General features: G+C 34.0%; 1 protein-coding gene across 2 annotated transcripts in view; it reads right to left on the bottom strand.

Annotated features, from left to right (window-relative positions):
- LOC127700677 (plexin-A4-like) overlaps positions 1-12,135 on the bottom strand; it is a 62,046-nt gene that overhangs the window by 46,969 nt on the left and 2,942 nt on the right. Inside the window, exon 1 of one of the 2 annotated variants that reach the window (XM_052204261.1) lies at positions 5,905-6,046. The exons of the other annotated variant lie outside the window; for it this stretch is intronic. The gene's annotated coding sequence lies outside the window, so the exon portion shown is untranslated. Of the gene's footprint in view, positions 1-5,904; positions 6,047-12,135 lie in introns of those variants that run through there. 2 annotated transcript variants of the gene reach the window in all.

Below are 12,135 nucleotides of genomic sequence, written 5' to 3'. Positions count from 1 at the left end.
TAAATGAAAGTCGCTGGACCACGACCTAGGGGGCAGGGCCTCAAAATAGTCATCAAACTGATATGTAATGATAGTAATGCAACTTTATAGAAAATATCAATGATCTATCATAAGTAGTTCCTATCAAACTGACTTAAGCAGTAAACTTAACAATTGTTGACGTCGGAAAAACAACACCTGTGTCTCATCTACCGCTACTTTCGCTGCAGGCGAGACAAAAACTACAAGTACTGCAAAAATACAGCATTTTATGAAATTGTCAATTAGATTAACATTACTCTGGACATTCTGACCAGCTGTATGTAGCTAACTGCAAGGATGAAAACATTTCTCTGACACTGAGAATTTACAGAAAAACTGCAAAGCTTAAGAATAAGGTTCAACATCTATCTTTTAGCATTTGGACATTCCAAAAGTAAATTGTATTATAAAAAAAATGTTCTGAAAAGTTACGTGCAAGTCATTCACAACTGAAGATTTGAGTCTATCTAATTCAGAACTAGATGTCTTTTTTACATGTAAGTCATTTGAAGCTTTTAATTTGGGTCCATCTGACTAAGAAATATTTCTTTTACATGTAGGTCATTTGCAACTTTAAAAGTCTATAACTTTAACCAATAGTTCTTTTACACGAATAACTAAGGTCTCGAGTACCTGATTAAGAAATATTTCTTTGACACTTATTAAGTTATTTGCAACTTAAATTTGAGTCAATGACTTAGAAATATTTTTTTTACACTTAAAGTCATCTAGTGCAACTTAAATTTGAGACCATCTGCCTATGAACTATTCCTATTATATGTAAGTCTTTTACAACATAGATATTGGTTCATCTGACTAAGAACTATAAATCAGACAGGTTAAAGCCCCAAACAACATCGTTTTCATAAACTGCTTGATAAATGAATTAGGTATTGACAATTCACTTGAAAACTCACGACACTTACCAAAGAGGAAATCCTGGATAATCATAGGTCTGTTCTATGTTCCTTTGGAATTTCAACCAAAGATGAAGAACTGGATCTTCCATCACTGTATTGGATACCTAAACTACATAAGTGTCCTTACAAACAACGTTATATTGCTGGGTCTTCCAAGTGCTCAACGAAACCTCTTTCTAAATTATTAACATCTATTTTATCAGCAATCAAAGCCAGGCCCCAAAGTTATTGTGAAACTGCCTATTCTAGAGGTGGCGTGAATCAGATGTGGATACTAAAAAATTCCAAAGATCTTTTAGAGTACATACAGTCTAAGACTCTCTCATCTTGCAATAGTATTAAAACATTTGACTTTTCCACACTTTACACAAGTATTCCCCATTCCAAACTAAAAGACAAATTGAAAGAATTGGTATTACTTTGTTTCATTAAAAAGAATGGCGAACGTAGATACAAGTATCTTGTCTTGGGGAGGGATAAATCCTACTTTGTAAAGAATCACTCTGATTCAAACAAAAAATTCACTGAAACTGACATTATCAAGATGCTTGATTTCTTGATTGACAACATATTTGTTACGTTTGGAGAACATTTTTTTCAAGACTGTCTGAATTCCAATGGGAACCAATTGTGCCCCTCTTCTTGCCGACTTGTTTCTTTATTATTATGAGGCTGACTTCATACAGGAACTTCTTAGGAAGAAAGATAAGAAGTTAGCAATATCCTTTAACTCTACGTTCCGCTATATAGATGATGTTCTCTCACTAAATAATAAAAAAATTTGGTGACTATGTTGAACGAATCTATCCCATCGAACTAGAGATAAAGGATACTACAGATACAGTTAAGTCTGCCTCATATCTTGACTTACATCTAGAAAGTGACAATGAGGGTCGGTTGAAAACAAAACTTTACGACAAAAGAGATGATTTCAGCTTCCCAATTGTGAACTTTCCATTTCTATGTAGCAACATTCCAGCAGCGCCTGCATACGGAGTATATATCTCCCAATTGATACGATATTCCCGGGCTTGTGTTTCCTATCATGATTTCCTTGATAGAGGATTGCTGCTCACAAGGAAGCTATTAAACCAAGAGTTCCAAATGGTGAAGTTAAAATCATCCCTTCGTAAATTTTACGGACGCCATCACGAGTTGGTTGACCGTTATGGAATAACCGTTTCACAGATGATATCGGATATGTTCCTTATGTCGTGATTACAATACCATACCCTTTTCACAAATGTGACTTACCGAATTAGACTATTTACCGGATTTGTAATAACATAAGCAACACGACGGGTGCCACATGTGGAGCAGGATCTGCTTACCCTTCCGGAGCACCTGAGATCACCCCCAGTTTTTGGTGGGGTTCGTGTTGCTTAGTCTTTAGTTTTCTATGTTGTGTCATCTGTACTATTATTTGTCTGTTTGTCTTTTTATTTTTGGCCATGGCGTTGTCAGTTTGTTTTCGATCTATGAGTTTGACTGTCCCTCTGGTATCTTTCGTACCTCTTTTAAGTCAGTTTTAAGACTCTCAACCATCTGGCTAAGAGCAATTTATATCCAATTTAAGTCATTCGCAATTGGAAATTTGGTGTCCATGCATCCAACAATAAATAATTTATGCCATAAGTCTTTCATTTACCATTGAAGATACAAGTACATCTAACTTCAAACTATGGCTATCACAAGTAAGTCAGGTTAAACCTCTAGCCCATCTGAAGAAGATCTATTACTATAACAATATGTAACTTGTTTGTATGTAAGATATTAGTTCACTAAGAGCTAAGAACTACATGTACATATATTGATATAAGACATATTATGTCAATGCAGATGAGTCAATCTGAGTAAGAACTATTTCTATTTCATGCAAGTCCTTGGTCACTTAAGATCTGAATTTGTTGTTTGCAGACTGAGATCTACTTTTGTCAAATAATTGAGATAAAATTCTTGTCACAAAATCACCACTGACACATGGAAACACCAAAAAAAAATGCTTTTATTGCTGTTCTTCATCTAAATGTCACAGTGAGGTCTTTGCAGCATGGAGCAAAAGCCTTTTGAAATTAAAAATAGAAACTTTGTACTGACTATGAAGTACAGTATGTTTATAAGCTCTTAGTCATAATATTTACATGAATTGAACTGCATTTACAAATAAATGTTCCAACATAAAACAAATCTTTTGACAAAACATAAACATAGCAGCCAATGACATGGAAGATAAAGCAGACGGCAACTTAATAACATCAAACGGCTGCTCAATAAACAAACAATTTGGACAAAGTTGTAAAAACAGGATTATCCATGACAACTAAATTATTTTTTAATGAACACCTAAATGAGAGCCTCACACCAAAAATAAGTTACTAATTGTGATTTGATGAGAAAATAAGAATGGATTATGAAAATATGATTACAGACGATTTTACACATTTTTGTTGAAGAAACCATCTGCAACCCATCAGTACATAATCAAAGATCAGTAAATACAAACTATCTCTTTGCTTTGATGTCAGGAGGCAAAGCTAATGACTTTCACACAGCCAGATATATATTATTTTGTCTGTGTATTCTAATTGAAACATTGGTACATATCAAAAATGTATACAGTTATCAAAAAGAATCTGAAGGAATGTCAAAAAATGAGGAATGGTTTGGGATTAAACAACTTAAACTTACAGAACCAACTGACTTTTCATTAACTAATTAAAATACTACAGTGCACAAACTTCAAATGAACTCTTTTTTTTTTTAAAGATTTGGGGTGATTTAGAACTTGATATATTGTATAGACATCTGTATATTTTTTTGAAGACCAGTGGTAGATCCAGGGGGCTAGGGGCGTACACCTCCACTTTTAATCACCAATCTTTTTTTTTTAATATCATGTTTTTCACAATTTATATGATTTTTTATCATAAAATCATAATTAAACCCCCCATCCTTTCAAAAATCCTTGATCCACCCCTGAAGACAGTATTTTAACCTCTTCATATGTTTTGTTTTTTTGTGTCAATGAGTTGCTGTCTTATCATTGACAGCATATCTCATATATCCTTCTCTTTAAAAGTAAAAGTTAATAATATTTTCATGGCTGTGATTTTCACAATTGTATTAATCAATCTACTAAAAAAACAAATCATAAAATACACTCACCAACTATCAGACTGCATATATACAAAATTTGAAAATACTATTACAGGCAGAATAACTTAAACTACTGCTTTTATGTCGTGCTGTTTTACCACTATGTTATATATATGTAGGACTCGGAGGTGCGATGGGGACGCTGAAGTGCGATGGTCACGCTGAATATTTATCATGACTGTTTTAAATCAAACGGTTCTCGATGATTTACTTAATAAACACGAAAAACCTGCTTTTAACAAACAAATTGACTTCTTTATTGATATGAAAACATAAAAAATAACATTTAAAATATAGTTAATGTTATCCATCGCACTTCAGCCTATCCACCATCGCACTTCGGAGTAGCTATCAACAAGATAGCGTCACAATGCGACCATCGCACTTCAGCATGATCAAAAACACACTTCAGCGTCCAACCATCGCACTTCAGCATGACCATCGAAGTTCGGAGTACCATCACAGTTCAGAGTCCTACATATATATATAGCTAGATTAGGGAGCGAGGTTGAGCACTCTCAAATCCACCACATTATTTATGTGCCTATCCCAAGACAGGAGCCTGCAATTCAATGGTTGTTGTTGGTTGCTGTCTGTCATATTTGTTTTTCCTTTTATAGTCAAATCATAAATCATGCAGTTGGTTTACTCATTTGAATATGTTTCACATTTTGTCATGTCTGGCTCTTTTTTTAACTGACTATACACTTTGGATTTTGCTGATTGTTGAAGGCCGTAACATTGTAACCTCCATGTTTTTTGGTTTCTGTTGGATAGTAAAGTCTCATTTGCAATCATTACACATCTCCTCATTTGTATTTGAATCACAAACACACTACACTAACTAGCTTAATTATATCAAAGACATAATAATACTTCACTTATCTACTACTGTGGTTTTGTTTTTGTTTTCGTGGGATACTAATGTTTGTGGATTTCATGGGTAAAGGTCAACCACGAATTTAAAAGATCAACGAGGAAAAAAAAATTCACAGGCTGGTATGCAGACTTTAGCAAAACCATGAAATCGAATATCCAAGAAAATACTATTTTTTCTCAATCCACAAAAATTGGTCCCAAGATAAAGAATGAACCCGTGGTAACAGTATGTCATAGAAATGCTATACTATAAACCAAGTAACAAAGCACTTCAGTGGTTTTGTAGTAGCTTGTTCATCTGGAGAGTGGGAGGTCATGTGTTAAACTTCCATGCCAAAAGACTTTAAAGCCAGTATTTGCTGCATTTAAATCAAGCTTACTGCATGTATGAGTAAGAACAAGGATTTGCCAGTCAAAACCAAAAGTAATGTGTCCAGGTATAGATTGTCATGTCTTAATTAAACTGTTACCATGTGATCTAGCATCTTAAATTTTCAAGACTGTTGGTGAGTTGGAGCTTTACATATTGTATGTACTTTTAAAAGATCAAATGTAGACCTGGACACATCTTTTGTTTTGTCTCACCTATGACCAATGTCACAGAATGTGAGACAAAAGGATGTTAATCCAACAGTGGCAGCAGCTACTGCGTTAGCAGTGTATTCCAGTTCAGCTAGAATCTACAACATTGAAAATATCATGCCAAAGACAGACTTCAAAGAGGAATTAACTATTGGTACTACAATGGAACTCCAGGGTAAAGTGACCAATCATTTTACATGAAGACAGAACATTCACTTACAAATCGATGAATAAGACTACATTCAAAAAGCATCTAATTAAAAACAGTTAAAAAATAAAATTACTTTTTAAAGAGAAACAAATGGCTTCCTGGCATCTGAAAACCTAAATGTATGTTATAACTTACATATAAATCGTAACTAACTGCACTTCTCTCAGATCTTCTTACGTAATCACAATCACTTTAATACAAAATTCTCCCGTCTGTTTGATGTGCTTAAATAACTATTAGGATCTGTACAGGCAGTTTCAAACTCTACACTGTCTGGTCAGGTTTTCTTGATCATAACAGATATTACAATTTTATGAGTCTGATGTTGTTTAGAGAACATACCACTTATAACTAAGATGTATAGCTTTATAGGGAGGACATTAAAATAAATGGCTCATAAAAGTATCAATTTATTAAATACACATACATGAATATGATAATTATGTGGTCTGAGGAACTCCTAAACAGTTATCATGGTTATAATATTCATATTAAGTACAAATTAATAAAATAGTTTCCAATTTATCAATACATATGAAGTACAAGTGAATATGAGTTTTTGTCATAGCCAGTTTATTCATTGATAAAAGAGAACCATTTAAATTTTGAGTTGATCAGAAATCTAAATAGTATTTTAACCTTCCTTTAAAGTGTTGTCCTTTTAATTAACAAAGAATAACATATTTATAAAGGCTAAATGTCTATTAACAATCTGAATCTGAATCAGGAATGCACACACTGAAATGTCAACTGATCTAGTTTTTATAATGAAAGTCTCTCATATCAGATTACATTGACCAAATAACCTATGTCACAGAAATGCTAAAATAATGGTCAACCAATTACTTAAGCACATCATTGGACTTCTAAAGCTTTTAGCATGTCTTTTTATATGTATCACAAACACTTATTATTATCAATGATCCATGAAATAGATGTTAAGGTCTAATGAACCCTGTCATATAATCTTTTCATACAACCAATATAACACTAACTTCTCTAAAAGACAACAAGAGTGCACACGCTGAAATGTCACACCTATTATACTGACCATTGATTTTATGTTAATAGTCCTACATATAAAGTTTTACTTTAAAGTATCACATTAACATTTATGATCTAAGAAAATGAGGTCAAGGTCAGATAAACCAAGCCAGAAATACAATCATTCCATACACAACATATAGATGACCTATTGTTTAGAGTATAAAAGAACCAGACCAAACCATGGAAATTCTATATTGACCAATGAACCATGAAAATGAAGTCAAGGTCAGATGAACCATGCCAGACAGACATGTACACCTTACAATCATTCCATGCATCAAATATAGTTGACCTATTGCTTATAGTATTTAAGAAACAAAGTTAACCAGGAAAACTGAACATTGACCAATGAACCATGAAAATGAGGTCAAGGTCAAATAAAACCTGCCAGACTGACATGTACATAGTACAATATTTCAATACACCAAATATAGTTAACTTATTGCATACAGTATTAGAAAAACAGACCAAAACACAATAAACTGTTATCACAGAGATATGTCTCACCTTTTTGTAATTTTGATAATGCAAATGTTGAAATTAAAATTGCAATACTTTAACATGTAAGTAATGCAAATTTTTAAATTTTCAAAGTCGATGAAAGTCGAAGAACCATGACTGAAGGTACAGGGCTGAACAATCTCCATGGAAATGAGATGTGCCAATGCTAATACAACTGCATACCAAATACCACTGACTTACGATATTCCCGGGCTTGTGTTTCCTATCATGATTTCCTTGATAGAGGATTGCTGCTCACAAGGAAGCTATTAAGCCAAGAGTTCCATTTGGTGAAGTTGAAGTCATCCATTCGTAAATTTTAAGGACGCCATCATGAGTTGGTTGACCGTTATGGTATAACCGTTTCACAGATGATATCGGATATGTTCCTTATGTCGTAACTACAATACCCTTCCCTTTTCACGAATGTGACTTACCGAATTAGACTATTTACCGGATTTGTAATAACATAAGCAACACGACGGGTGCCACATGTGGAGCAAGATCTGCTTACCCTTCCGGAGCACCTGAGATCACCCCGTTTTTGGTGGGGTTCGTGTTGCTTAGTCTTTAGTTTTCTATGTTGTGTCATCTGTACTATTATTTGTCTGTTTGTCTTTTTATTTTTGGCCATGGCATTGTCAGTTTGTTTTCGATCTATGAGTTTGACTGTCCCTCTGGTATCTTTCGTCCATCTTTTATTATAAGTCGTTTCCTTTAAACAAACCTAAACACAAACATTATCTTGTAAACTATGTAAAACTTTTAAAGTCAATGAACCAAGATCAGGGGTGGGGCTATATAATCTCCATGGAAACGATACTTGCAAATGCCAATACATTTGCATACCAAATATCAATGACTTAACATTAGCAGTTCATCTTAAACTGATCTAATCATAAACTAATACATGTAAACTAAGCAAAAGTTTCAAAGTAAATAGACCATGACTGAGGGGGCGGGGCCAAATATTCTCCATGGAAATGAGATGTGCTAATGCTTATACAACTGAACACCAATTAACATCGACCTACCACTAATGGTTCCCCTAGAACTGACCTAATCACAAACTAATACATGTAAACTTAGAAAAATTTTCAAGGTCTATAGACCATGACTAAGGGGGCGGAGCCAAATGATCTCCATGGAAATGAGATATGCCAATGCTTATACAACTGCATACCAAATATCATTGACCTACCACTAGTGGTTCCCCATAAATTGACCTAATCACAAACTAATACATGTTAACTATGAAAAGTTTCAAAGTCAATAGATCTTGACTCAGGGGGAGGGGCCAAATAATGTCCATGGTAATGAGATGTGCCAATGCTAATACAACTGCATACCAAATATTATTGACCTACCACTAGTGGTTCACCATGAACTAGACCTAATCACAAACTAATACATTGTTGACGCCGCCGCCGGAAACAGCATACCTATGTCTCGCTTTTTTACCATGAAATGAGGTCGAGGTCAAGTGAAAACTGTCTGACAGATATGATGACCTTGCAAGGTATGCACATACCAAATATAGTTATCCTATTACTCATAATAAGAGAGAAATTAACATTACAAAAAGTCACTGAACCATGAAAATGAGGTCAAGGACAATGGACATATGACCAACGGAATCTTCATATCATAAGGAATCTATATATACAAAGTATGAAGCATCCAGGTCTTCTACCTTCTGAAATATTAAGCTTTTAAGAAGTTAGTTAACGCTGCCGCCGGATCACTATCCCTTTGACGAGCTTTCTGCGACAAAAGTCGCAGGCTCAATAAAAACCATTCTGATATAGAGCAACAAACCACTGACATGTGTTTGCTAACTTTGGACAGGAATATGAACATGAAGCTGACAAAACTAGCATTCCTGAGACCTCAAACCTCACTCTTTTTAAAGTAGTTTTTCTAAGTTGAAATTAGCTGTCAACAATAGATAAACAAAGGATATGGGTTATCCATTAATGATACAAAATCAGTACATGCACAACAAACAACACATAAAAATCAAAGGAACAGTGCTTTTATTGCTGTTCTTCATCTCAAAGTCACAGTTAGGCTTTCAACATGGAGCAAAAAAATCTCTCCCTCACTGCAAGTTTACAACGGCCCCTAGCACCGGTTTGAGCGGAATTCTTTGCAAAATGATTTGGATATGTAATTTATATGACACTTAGCTGATTATAAAATCACAAAAAAATTTCACAAAATAATGCAAGTTAAAAAATGCTAAGAAAATAAAACAAGAGTGCACCAGCTGAAATGTCTTGCCTGCTTTACTTATCATTGAATTTATGTTGAAAATCTGTGATATGAAGGTTTTACTACAAGTATCACATAATCTTAACATCGACCAATGAACCATGAAAATGAGGTCAAGGTCATATGAACCCTGCCAGACAGACATGTACACCTTACAATCATTCCATATATCAAATATAGTTGACTTATTGCTTATAATTTGATAAACTGATGAAATTACGAAAATTTATCACTGACCAATGAACTATGAATATGAGGTCAAGGACAATGGACATATTTCAGATGGAAACTACGTAACACAAGGTATCTGCATACAAGGTATGAAGCATCCAGGTCTTCTACCTTCTAAAATATAAAGCTTTAAACAAATAGTTAATGTTGTCGCCGCCGCCAGAATGTAATACCTTTGTTTTGCATACCGAGACTTTCATCGCAGGTAAGACAATAAAACCAATAACAATAGTCAGGCCTGTAAGTGACGTAAATGTCATTAACATTTTTGTTGTAGTTTTCAAATCAGTGTAAACCAAATGTAATACTGTTTGATCTAGACACCTATCCCTTCCCAAACTGTCTCCATTCTATTTTTTGTCAAAGATTGACCAACAAGGAGTTCTAGGCCATATGAACAAAACATTATTGAAATAAAAGGATGTGTTAATGAAGACAGATGACACTCCCTTCTTCTCCCCCCTCCCTTTCCTAAAAAAAATATAGAATAGCTTTGAACAGCTAATGTTGGCATTTAATCAAATGCTTAAAATAATTGAATAATTCTTTACGTATGTTTATCAATAAGAGATGAGAAAGATACCATAGGAACATTCAAACTCATAAGTTGAAAACAAACTGAAAAAGCCATGGCAAAAAATGAAAAACGACAAATGTTGCAATTTCTAAATACATGATGCTAAAAGAAGTAACAAAATCATTGGGCTTTATATAAAAACATCTAATATTTGAAGTAGAGTTCCTGTGTAGAGTACATTAGAAAGTTTCATGCTAATTTATTTCCAGTAAAGCATAGAAGATCTATTGACTTGCAGTAATATTTCTTACATCACACGGCTATAAAGATATCCTTATTATCTCAGTTTATAACCTTTGTTAGCTCATCTTGGGTTGTTACTTAGTTTTTCAAAGGCTTTCATTACAAACAGACCATTTTTAAAAAGTAAAAATATTGGAAGAATGTGTAAATGTCTGTCTTGTTTAAGAGAGGAACATTTGTCAAAAACAGATCAAACAAATTCTTGAGTGAACTAAAACTGTTCGATTACCACAATATAAATAAAGGGTAATTTTTTGTATTGCAATGACTGTTAAAATAGAAATGAGATTTATTTTCTCCCTTGTTTCATATAACTACATGTATATAATGTTGCATAAATTGCTTCGCCAAGCGCAGCTGGATACGACTGCAGAGGTCCAACCCTGAACAGTTGGGGCAAAAATGGACACAATATTCGCGCTTGATACAGGTCTGAATTTGGATTGTAATTAAATATTTGACACATAATAGGTTTCTGACACAGAGTAACTGTAATCAAAGAACTAATAATTGGTTATATGATTTGAATTTATTTGTTTTCCCCCTTTTTTGCCCCTTATTCCTAAACGGTTTGAGCCATGACCCCCCAATGCCAATCCTAACCATCCCTTTGTGGTATGGAAACTTGTGGTCTAATTTCAGAGAGATCCTGGCATACACCTTTCCACAAGTTATTGTCTGGAAACTACAAAAATGCTTATTTGGGCCCCTTTTTGGCCCCTAATTCCTAAACTGTTAGTACCATAACCCCCAAAATCATCGCAACCTTCCTTTTGTGGTTATAAACCGTGTGTTTAAATTTCATAGATTTCTATTTAAATATACTAAAGTTATTGTTCGGTAAACCAAATGTCTTCGGACGACGCAGACGACGATGACGACGTGATACCAATATACAACCCAAAATTTTTTGCCGTCGTATAAAAATTTAAACACAGGATAGGGTTGTGCGTTCGTTACAAGATTGCATTCAATATAACATATTTAACTTATCTACAAGCAGGCATGTATAAGTGCACCAAAAATTCAAATACACATGTCAATACAAACCGAGGAAGCAGTATATATATAAATATTAGTAAAGAACGTCACATTGGTCAAGCATATTAAATTTTCTTTATATACTGACTGCTTTAATTTCCATGCCGAAAGGAATTCAATAAGTATTACCTAAACTAATTTAAATATTTTGATCATTGTTATGGTATAATGATGACCATAAAGAAATGAAGATATTGTGTGAAAGTTCATCAATTCCAAAACCTACATCCCTTTTAAAGGATGGTCCTTCCAAATAGTACTGTCGCTAAAGAATTATGCACCTCATGACATGCAATACTAAAATCTACTTAGTCCTTACCCTAATTAAGCTCCATTTATGTGCAAAAACTACCAGAAAGAATGCCAAAGTCCAATATAGATCTGATAATTTTTTCTGGTTAGAATACATACACCTTGTAGCTATTTGTCCAGACTAGACGTCATAAAGGAAA

This window comes from Mytilus californianus, unplaced genomic scaffold (genome assembly GCF_021869535.1).
Source record: "Mytilus californianus isolate M0D057914Y unplaced genomic scaffold, xbMytCali1.0.p SCAF_1, whole genome shotgun sequence".
Classification (NCBI taxonomy): Eukaryota; Metazoa; Mollusca; class Bivalvia; order Mytilida; family Mytilidae; genus Mytilus; species Mytilus californianus.
Note: the sequence above shows the minus strand (reverse complement) of the source record. Positions and strands in the feature narration are given on the sequence as shown.